Source organism: Belonocnema kinseyi, chromosome 6 (assembly GCF_010883055.1).
Source record: "Belonocnema kinseyi isolate 2016_QV_RU_SX_M_011 chromosome 6, B_treatae_v1, whole genome shotgun sequence".
NCBI lineage: Eukaryota > Metazoa > Arthropoda > Insecta > Hymenoptera > Cynipidae > Belonocnema > Belonocnema kinseyi.
This window is the reverse complement of record NC_046662.1, coordinates 142,878,002-142,889,543: the sequence shown is the minus strand read 5'-3', so window position 1 is coordinate 142,889,543 and position 11,542 is coordinate 142,878,002. Positions and strand designations below refer to the sequence as shown.

At 30.7% G+C, this 11,542-nt stretch overlaps 1 protein-coding gene across 3 annotated transcripts in view; it reads right to left on the bottom strand.

Annotated features, from left to right (window-relative positions):
• LOC117174760 (putative inorganic phosphate cotransporter) overlaps positions 1-11,542 on the bottom strand; it is an 822,629-nt gene that overhangs the window by 130,659 nt on the left and 680,428 nt on the right. The window lies entirely within an intron of this gene.

Genomic DNA, 11,542 nt, shown 5'->3' with positions numbered 1-11,542 from the left:
CTGTTAACTTAAAATTCTGGCCCCTTTAAATGGGTTTACTTAACTACGATTAAAAAGAAACTGTTGGTTCTAAGAAAAACCAAGATTTTTATTTGTTATACATAATAGTTCATTTTAATATACGTGTTCAGTACATCACTTTCCATGTTTGATTCACAGTTTCTTTTTATTCAATTTTAATACTGCTGAATTTATTTTTGTTATTTATGATGCTTTATTTTAATGTTTGAAGTAAGTAAATTTAATCTTTGTTCGCAGATCACTCTATTATGTGAAAGATAACTTCAACGTTTCTTAGTCAACTCTAATATTTATGGAGCTGATTTATTCTATATTCAAATTGTATTTTCTTCATCTCAAATGGCTGAATTGACATCCTAGCTATATCTTTATAAAATTCTAAATCTGTTACAGTGATCCACTGTCGAATTTAAACAGTTTTAAATACATAGCTCTCTCCATCTCCCTGTTTCCATCTCTTTTTCTCCCTAAACTATACCTGCTGCATATTGTTTATCATCCTTATCAATTTATATCCTCTCTTTGTTGCAATTATCTAGCAATAATCGACACGTGTGGTATATAAAATTACCTGGTATCAAGTCTAAATCTGTTACAGTAACCCACAATTTTTTAAAAAGGATCTCTTAATAATCTGTTGGCAATCTTCAAGATACGTGCAAAAATGTTTATATGATGCAATTCATTTTGGAGAGGCATGCTGTGAGATTTGTAACTCTGTTCGAGTCGCTCGATCGCAAACCCTTCTATCGACTTGTGAATTTTAGAAAATTATTTTTGTGTTGAAACATTGTTTAATACATAGCTCTCTCTTTCTCCCTAAACTATACATGCTGCATATCATTTCCATCCTTTACTAATAATATACCTCCCACTTTGCCTAATTATTCTAGAAGGTTCTAAGTTATAATCGACTCTTGTGGTATATAATATTGAAAAACGCAAAAAAGAAAGTAAGGCAGCATTAAAAATAACCTTGAAGTTCTTTACGAAAAAAAATTGCGTAGTAGGAATTCGATGACGTCATTGAGAATATTCTGGAAAAAATAGCATAAACAACTACATCTATAGAATATCGGTAAGGTAGATTTTTATGGTCTCTGAATTAAATTAGCTAGCTAGAAAGCAATATATCATCCTGGATTTCCATAAACTATATTAATTTTTGTATTTTTTCATTTCTATTTGACTAAATTTGGATTTACAAGTTCCAGAAGGTAGATGTTCACGTTACCACTGCATCATTTTTTTTCCAATGTTTGATTCAGAGTTGCCTTGCATTACATTTTAATACTGCTGAATTATTTTTGTTGTTTATGTTGCTTTATTTTAATGTTTGAAATAAGTAAATTTAATCTTTTTTAGCATATTCAGCAATATAGAAAAAATTTTAACGCTGAAGTGAATCATCCTTGATTTTCTATAGACTGTATTATATAATATCCTTAGTGGATGATTGAAAAAATTCAAATATTTCATTATATTACTTTGCTGCATTTTAAAACTTTTAGTTTAAATCTTTAACATTTAAAAGGTAAAAAACTGACCTTTCTAAATGAGAGCTGAAAAGCGAGCATATATCTATGGATAAAAAAATCATGCGACCTCAGCTCGAATATAGTTGCATGACATAAGGAGCGATAAGCGTCAGGCAGTGTACTCTTGGTATTTACTAAACGTCCATGAAAGTTGTAGAATTAAATTCATGCCGTCTATAATCTCTCTCTCGAGTCTAGCTAGCTACTTGATACCAGAATAAAGCGACAAGCATCGCTGAGTATACGACCTACCATAAGAAATGCTTTTTTATTCCTTTCTTACCTTCGATTAACTTTAAATATATCTTTTTTTTAATTCTAATTTTTTCTCGAAGATTCAAGACTGCAGAAGAATGTTTTTCACAGACAGGAATTTTTAGTTAAAGCATCATCTATCAGGAATTTTTAAATCAAATTAAAAATCAAAACATGATGCCATGCATAACCCTCATATCAAATTTCATCTGTCCACCTGCATATTTTGCGCATTAAACAAATAAAGGCAGGAATTTTTGGCTAAAGTATCATCTATCAGGAAGCAAGAAATCCAATTAATAGTCAAAACAGGTTGCCATACGTAGCTCTCCATATAAAATTTCACCTATACACCTGCATCTTTTGCGCATTCAACGTACATCTTATCTATCAGGAAGCAATAAATCATCCTTGTTTTTCTCACAATAACCTTGAACCTGTATACATGAATTTGGCTACAGACTATTGCGTAATCGTGACGTCGTCAGGATCCTGCGAGAACGTTCTCAAAGCTTAGCACGGACACGAACCATTATAGTTCGAGAACGTTCTCGAAGCTTAGCACGGATACGAACCACTACAGGTCGAAGCTTCTCGATGCCGGTAAGGTAGGAATCGTGAGCCAGAACCGGCTCTACACATCTACTAAAGACAAAAAACGTTTTCCTAAATTGATTCATGTTCAGGGCAAGACGATTTTTATGCACCGATATTGAATTTTTAAACAGAAAATATGAATTTTTATCAATACAAAAATAATTTTTAACAAAATAGTTGCATTTTAAACAAACAGATATACCACTATTTAAAAAAATGTCAACACTCCAATATAAGTAATATAGCAGACTGCTTAACCAAAAACGTGCCTTTTCTACCAAGACATTTTATTTTTAACTACAAAATACGAATTTTGAAGCCAAAAAATGCAATTGTCTTCGGAACAGTAGCATTTTAAAACCGAAAATATTATTTTGAAACTAAATTTGTTAATTTTCTGAAAATCGTGAAGTTTTCTAGCCAAGACATGAACTTTCGAATTATTATTCATACCTTTATTGTTGTATGAAAATTTGTCGCGCTATATCTATTTTTCCAGCAATTGATTAATCATCTCTTAAGAAATTATTGATTTTAATGGATAATTTTCACATTTATTGCAAAGGAATGTGGCTCAGCATGGTATGCAAAAGTATGCCCGCTGTGCCAACATATTCACAGTGCGTGTGGAAATTCGCGATGCTTTTAAAAAAGGCGAACAAAGCACCTGCGGCTTTGACGATGACATTCCCTATTGAAGAACTAGCGCTTCGCGCTCAAAAATTACGTTATATAGACTGTTCTCTTGAAAAAATGGAACGATGTAGACAAACTGAAATGGAATATAAGAAGTTGGAATGTTTCCTGTTGAAAAATTGTTTACAAAAAGTAAAAACACCTAAAACCATTTTGGCATGAATCTACACATAAATACAATAAATTTCAAACAAAATGACACCGAAGTGCAACTTTTTTTGTTATTCGGAAGAATTGTGCACTTTTGTTTCGTATTTTATTGTGCATTATTGTATTATAATTGTAGATTCAATTTCCTACAAGAATTTAAGAAAAAGCACAACTTAAAGAATTTACAGCTATATACAATAATTTGTAGAAATTTACAGGTTTTGCAGCCAAAAAGTTGTTAATTGTTCGACCCAGGATGAAAAGGATATAGAATTTTGCAATCAGATAATTTTAAAAGAAGATATGTACATTATTTCCATAACAAAAAGCTTCTATGTTTCATTAAAGGAATGGTTGAATATCAAAAAACAATAATGAATAATATTTATTAAACAACAATTAACCATGCGTTTAAATTTGTTTACAAATATGTAGCAATCAATTGGATACCAAATACTTATTCACAATTTATGTCTTTGCAATGTTCTTAAAATGCGTCGTCCTAGGTCGTCAAAGAACAACTTTTTAACTGAACATAAAATTTGAACAATAGAAAAAGAACGATCATTGAAATTAAAAGATTTGTACTCTTGAAGATACAATTTTTTTCATTTGAGGTTATGAAAATTGAACTACAAATTATAGCACTCAGAGTGAAACACTTACAAATTTTGAACTATTAATAGTAGAGTTTGAAATTTTTACGCCAAACTTTCAATAATTTACGCATATAAAAACTTTTAACAATTTTTAATTGAGAATTATTTGATTAAAAACCGTCCCATTGCAAAATTTTTAATTTTTAAACATTATGTATTGTGCAGTTCGAAGATTGAAACAAATCTAGACCCACGCTATCATTTTTAATACTATTAATTTAAGAGTGATTTAAACCATTTTTTTTAATTATACAATTTTAAGCATATTTAAGGTAAAAAATGTATTTAATCAACACATTTTTTTCGCAATATTTATAGATATTTACTTTAAAAGTCGGTGAAAAAAAAAAAAATTTTCAAATTTTCTGCTTTTCGTTTTTCTAGGAATTCTGACTAAAATTGTTTATTCTCTTGAAAGCTTTTGAAAAGAAATTTCTAAATTTTGTGATCGAATTCTTCAAGAACACATAGGCCAACAAAATTTGTACCCAAAGATTGAACTATGTGACCCCAAAAGATTTTTGCGTCCCAAGAACGAATCTGTTGTCTAAATTTTTACTATAATTCATGGTTTTGAGGTATCCTGTCCTAAAAGTACGAAAATGGATATGTTTAGCTATATTTGAGCCAATATAACATTATGAGCAATAAAAAAAATGCTGATCCCATCGTTTAGTACTCCTTTTTATCTTCCATTTCTATTTTCAATCATGCAGAACCGATTTTTTGTCTTCGAAATATCGCACACTAATCATTACAGTTCCACAATAAAGACTACCAAAGTAGGCGTCAAACACAAAAATTAAAAAAAGTGAAGCCCTGCGGTTTTCTGCAATGCCTGATCGATTTCTACTAATAAAGTAAAAAAAAATTATAATCAAAAGTTATACTAATTTCTAAATGGAAGTGACTCAGAATTTATTTTTCATTTTCTAACTTTCGTATAAGAAAATGTAATGAAAAATTAGCTATTTGTATTTAATTGTACTTTTTTGGTTAAATTTTGTTCATTTTTTTACAAAAATGTACATGTTTTAACAGAAAAGTACAGTTGTGGAAATGTTTTACTTTTCTGTAAAAGTTGTCTTTGCCAAGGGTTTTTAATATAATCTTAATACAATTTTTGTTATTGATTTTATAACAAGAGACGTTGTACCATATTATTTGATTCAGTTTTCTGAATGATCGGTTCTAACACCACAAATATTTGTAGTCAGTTTTTGATAAGATACTAAAACACATTTCCCTGCTTTTTACAACTATCTCTATTTTAAATTTGTGTCTTCTTGAAAAATTTTTTTTGAATATTTTATAAATCTTGTTGAATTCTGCAAGAAGTGACAATTAAAACTTATGGATCTATTAAAACAACAATAAAGTAATCAACATTGAAATTAAAATTCCAAGTTTAAATCTTCGGTCATACGATCACTAATTACTCAAATTTGGTTTATAACAACGTTTCCCACACACAATGAAAATTCCACGAGACATTTTCAAATTATCAATTCTCATTACAATGTACACAGAAAATTAGTTGCTGCAATATCTCACTTTCAATAACAAATTTTAAATTACGAAATTAAAAATTTAGTCTACTTGATTAACCACTTAGGAAACTATTCGAAATATTTAAAACATCGTTTATATAGAAATATCAAAGAACAATCTATAAATATATTTTTGCTTCACAAGAATTCATTGCAAAAAAAATTAAAATTAAAATCAGATTAGAACTTACGAAAAAAATTGAATTCAGAAGAAATAAGGGGCCATCCATATACCACGTGGACAGTTTAGGGGGGAGAGGGGGTATGGCAAAATTCCACGCTTGTCGACGAGGGGGGCTGGGGGGGGGGGCTAGAATTCAAGTGGACACTCGTTCCCCTAAATCTGTGAAAAATATACTGAAATCAGACAAGGTATACTCGAGGTACACTCGAATTTTTTGTATTGTCCACGTGTTATATGGATGGCCCCTAAGATTTTTCAACACAATCACGAACTTAAGAAAGCTAGAACCGAAATAATGGCTCAAAAATATTTCAAATAAACAAATTCCAGATCATATTGTTGACACCACTGCCTTGGGGAAAAAATATGGAATTCCTTTTAATAAAAAAAAATTCCTGTTAATAATAGCAAAGCTAATTTGGAAAACTGTATCCGGGTCTTAGAACCTGATAAAAAACAAAATATCAGAAAGGAAACTACCACACTTATATCAAATTTCATGTGTAACAATAAGTTTAAAAATCAGGATAACTTAGAAGAAGTAGAAAAGGTAAAAAAGTTCTAATCAAATAATAAGGACATTAAATTTGTCAAAGCTGATAAAGGAAATGTGACTGTTGCTTCTAATTTCAATGATTACAAAAAAACTGTAAAAACAATGCTAAATAATACCAAGTTATAGAAAAAAGTAAAAACATCTTTGGTACCTTCTGTAGAAGAGAAATGTAATGACTTTATTAAAAGATGGAAACTAAAAACATATATCAATGATCAAATGTCTTATAGGCTAAAAACACGTGGTTCCATAGTAGCAAAAGCTTATGCTCTTCCTAAGGTACGTAAACCTGTTTTAAAATGGAAAATAATATTCTCATCCATAGGTTCCCCGACCTATAATTTACCTTCTTACATATCTAGAATTTTAAAATCAGGAAAAACTGATTCAGTTGTTAAAGATAGTTGGGACTTCAAAAACTGTCTAAAAAACCAAAAAATTTCAATTTCTCACTCCATGATTTCACTAGATGTTGTTTCCATATTCGACAATATAGCTTTCGATTTGGCTTTGGATGTTGTTAAAGAAAAATTAAATCTCAATAAAAATCTTACAAAAATGTCAAAAAATGAAATTCTAGTGGCAATAAGAACTGTTCGTAACAAAACAGTTTTTTCTTTCAATAACAAATACTATAAACAAATTTTTGGTTGTCCTATGGATTGTCCCTTATCTCCGATCATTTGCAATTTAGTGTTAGAAGATGTCGAAAATAGAGCCTTAAGAAATTTAAAATTCAAACCTTTTATATATAAAAGATACGTCAACGACATATATGCTATAATTCCTATTCAGAAAATTAATGAATTTATTCAAACATTTAACAATGTAGAAGGCTCTTTAAAGTTCACACATGAAATTGAAAATAATAATACCATACAATTTTTAGACGTTTCCATTAAAAAACACATGAAGGAAACATTTTTACAGATGGATTTAAAAAACAACCATGTTCTGGCCAATGCCTAAACTATTACTCACATAATGAATTCAGTCAAAATATTGGCTTAATAAAAGGACTGATTGATAGCGCTATCAAATTAAGTGATTTTAATTTGAGAACAAACAATTTGAATTTAATTAAACAAATATTAAAATTAAATAATTATCCGCTACCATCAATACATAGCATTATAAAAGATGGTATCCATGAAATCTACAATAGCACATGTAAAAACAATAAAACAGAAAAATGGTCAAAAGAACATAACAAATTTGACATTATAGCATCTTTCCCTTATATACAAGGTTTATCTGAAAGACTCAGAGCATTACTTAAAAAACATAAAATTACATCTTATTTTCAAAATAATCATAAATTAGGAAACACTTTTCAGAATATAAAATACTCTGACTTAAAAGAGAATTTATCGAACGTGGTATATTTAATTAAATGCAAACAATGTAATAAATTTTACATAGGTGAAACAGGCAGGAGACTAAAAAGTAGAATTACAGAACATAAAAGAGATTGTCGAACAGAAAAACAAAACACAGGCCTATGAAAACATGCATGGACACATGATCATTATTTTGATTTCACTTTTAACAATATAAAAATACTAGGAAAAGAAAAAACACATATAAAAGGAATTGCATAAATTTACAAACTGAAATGGGAAATTTTGGTAACACGTATCTAAGTATTTTAAATATTAATTGAAATTTTCATTCTGAATTCAAAAAATGTATTGTCAATTTATTCGACGTTATAAGTAAATTTGAATTTAAACACTTTCCAATCGTTTAATTCATATTATTTCAGTATCATGCCCTGCTTCGAGCTCGTCAGGCCATAGTTAATAATCTAGATATTATTTAAGTATGACTACAGAAATTAAAAAATATTTTTCAACTAATAGTGATCAGAAAATAAAATTTTTCGATTGAAAAATTAAACACTAACACAAACATGGATTAAAATTGCCAACAAGTCTTATTATGACTAAACTATAAGTACAATGTTAAAAATATTTTCGGTTACTTAAAAATTCTGACTTTTAAATATTTATTTATTATTTACTTTTATATTATTAATTTTAGATTAAAATTTTTGAACCTAAAAAAGGCACAAAAAACTTTTAATTTTAATTTCAATGTTGATTACTTTATTTGATGGACGATCGATGCAGACACCTTGATGTTGGTTACACCTTCAACTATACTTTTCAAAACAACAATTCCTTAGCTATATGCAAAATTCTATTTTTTGACTGAATTTAACTGTTTTTTATTTCAAATTGAAATATTTTAGGTTGTGATATTAACTATTGAATGTTCCGTTAATAACACATTTTTTCTGGGAAATCCAATACTTTATAAAATTTACATTTTTTTGGTTGAAGATTCATCATTTTAATTGGAGATTAAAATGCTAAGTTGTGAGCCAACTTTGTTGTAGAAAGTTCGTCCTAGTGTTTGTAAACTTAACAGTTTGTTAGAACATCGAACTATTTGGCAGAAAATTAACTCGTTTAGTTAAAAACTCATATTTTCGGCTTCATTGGTTTAAAAGTAATCTTCTTAGTATAAAATTCAAGTGAAATATTAATCTTCTTTGTAACAAAATCAACTTTTTGGTTGGAAAGGTATCTATTAAGCTGACAATCTTTTTCTGTCAGAGAATTCATTTTCTAGACTGAGAATCTAATTATTCCATTTTTATTAAAATTGATATTTCAAATAAGAAATGGATATTTTTCTCTTAAAAACTCATATGTTTCAATTATTCTAATTTTTAAAAGAAAATTAATCATCTTGAATGGAATCTCATCCTTTTTGGTTAAAAATGAAACGGCTTAGTCCAAAATTAATCTGTCTTGCTTAAGAATTAAACTATTTTCTTGAAAATTTGTGTTTTTTGGTTGAATTAAAATATTTTTGTTTTAAATTTTTATCTTTTTTGGTTGATATGTGAAATGTTACATGTTGCATTAAGAGCTTATGTTGGTCGTAAATATAATTTTTTATAGAAATTTCATCTTGTTTTATGCATTTGCAAAGACTTTGTAGCACAAATTAAAAGGCCGGTTCCTGACTCGTGTCCATCTAGTACCTTCTATGCATACACCCCCACCGATGTATCCAGCGCGTTACACCAGGCTTGCTTGTTCTCGCCAGGGACTATATCTTAGAAGGCCGGCGTACCTGAGATATTCAAACTAGACATGCTAAATAGAAATGGTCAATTTTTTTTCAACATCCGCTAAATCTTTTAAATCCTGTGGACTCTCTCATTTTCAAGTCGCGATATAGTAAATATAGGAGTATTTATATTGCTCCAGTTTCAACGCGAGAGTGAACAGCCCTTTAATTAATGCTTTTAATTTGAAATAAAATAATTTTTTCATTTAAAGATTCCAAACGAATTTAATTTCAAACAACAGAATTCGAAACTTATAAAATCTAAATGGTATGAATATAAAAAAATGAATAAATTCACTATCTTACGTATTATTCACTTTTTTAATGTTTTCAATTTAAACTTTATTAACCTTTATCATTTTAAATTTCAAAAGATTATATAATTTGGATGATTCAATATACATGTCAATATTGAAATTGCGTTTTATTATAAAAATAATTAAAAAGTTAAAAATAATAATTGTTGTAAATAGTTTTTGTAGCAAAATATTTTAATTTGATGTATTTTCAAGGTCATATTTCCTTGCTTTTTTTCTATTAATGCAAATGTAACTAAAAATAACATATATTTGGATCCACAGAAATGTGGAGGATCAGTCAATGTCGTGTGAGCTAACTTTTGCTTTCCTTAAATCACCCGAATTGAAGCCTGGCACGGAGTGTTTCATTTTGGTATGTCAAGACGGTGTCATTCAAACCTTAACATACCGTAGCCACATTTTGAGCCAAGACATTCCCGATGATAGCTGCAGGGCGTGCCATGCATAGCCAGAACATTAAACACACATATTATCTAGTTGTCCAACTCATGCGGGAACGACCTACATCCAAAGGCACAATGCGGCACTAAGAGTGCTATTTTACCATCTCTGTCATTCTTACAGCATTAACCTTAATATCGCTGCTCTAAATGCTCCCTGGGAAATAGAGTGAATTGTCGAGAATGAGAAGCGCCGAATATACTGGAACTTTATATTCTCAATCGGACACTCGAGGATTGACATAGTTCTTGACTTCGAGAAGCGAACTATGTCGGTTATCGAATGTTTGGTACCAGCTGACAAAAACTTCATAGACAAGGAGAATTAAAAGAAAGAGAGGTATAAAGACCTTATAAGGGAGTTGCCACGATTTTACCTGGAATATTCTGTTAAACTTATCGTCCTTATCATCGATGCTCTTGGAGCTGCCAAGCTTTCACTAGTTAATAGCCTAAAAAGCATCCCTGCCTGTGAACAATATGCTAAAACACTTGCGGGAAAAATGCAAAAGGCAGTCGTCCTTGGGTCGCTCTGTGTCCTCAGGGTGCACGAGACTTTTGCTGAATCGCCGTATTAATTCCGTTACAGACGACACCACCTTCGTCACGGTCGTGAGACGTGGTTATGGCTGAAATTTTACCGCTTTTTTGCTGGGATCGGGTGCAGTTTTTCAGATTAGCACGCGCACCCGGCGACATCCTGCGGCTGTCCGTATGACAAACTTTTAATACGAGGGTGAATCAAATATTAACCGGAATTCTTTTTTAATATTTATTTATTTATTTATAAAACAATACAAAAATACTATTGATTATTTTTCTACATAGTCTCCTTCACGCTCTACACATTTTTTCCAGCGGTTTGGAAGCTTGTTAATTCCTTGCTCGTAGAAACTTTGAGGTCGAGTCATCAACCAATTGCGCACGAATTCCTCAACATCTTGATCGTTGTCAAATTGCAATCCTCCAAGTGCATCTTTCGTGGGCGCAAACAAATGATAGTCACAGCGTGACAAATCTGGACTGTATTGAGGATGCTCAAGGGTTTTCCAATGCATATCCTCCAGTTTTTGTCTCGTTTCACCCGCCGTATGTGGCCTGGCGAATTCATGAAGAAGGATGACGTTTCTGATGGGGTTACCACGTCTTTTGCATCTGTAAGCGGCTTTTGCTGCCTTCAACAGCTGGAAGTAGTAGGTAGCGTTAACCGTACGTCCATCATGTAGGAAATCAATGAGCAACACTCCTCTGTAGTGGAAAAAGACGGTCGCGAGGACCTTACCGGCTGAGAGACGGGTTTTGCCTTTCACAGGACCGGCTTCGTCTTTCTTTCGCCATTCTTTACTCGCCATCTTGGACTCGGGAGTGTAATGATGCACCCATGTTTCATCACATGTCACGATATGCTTCAAAAAAGTCTCTCCCTCCCGCT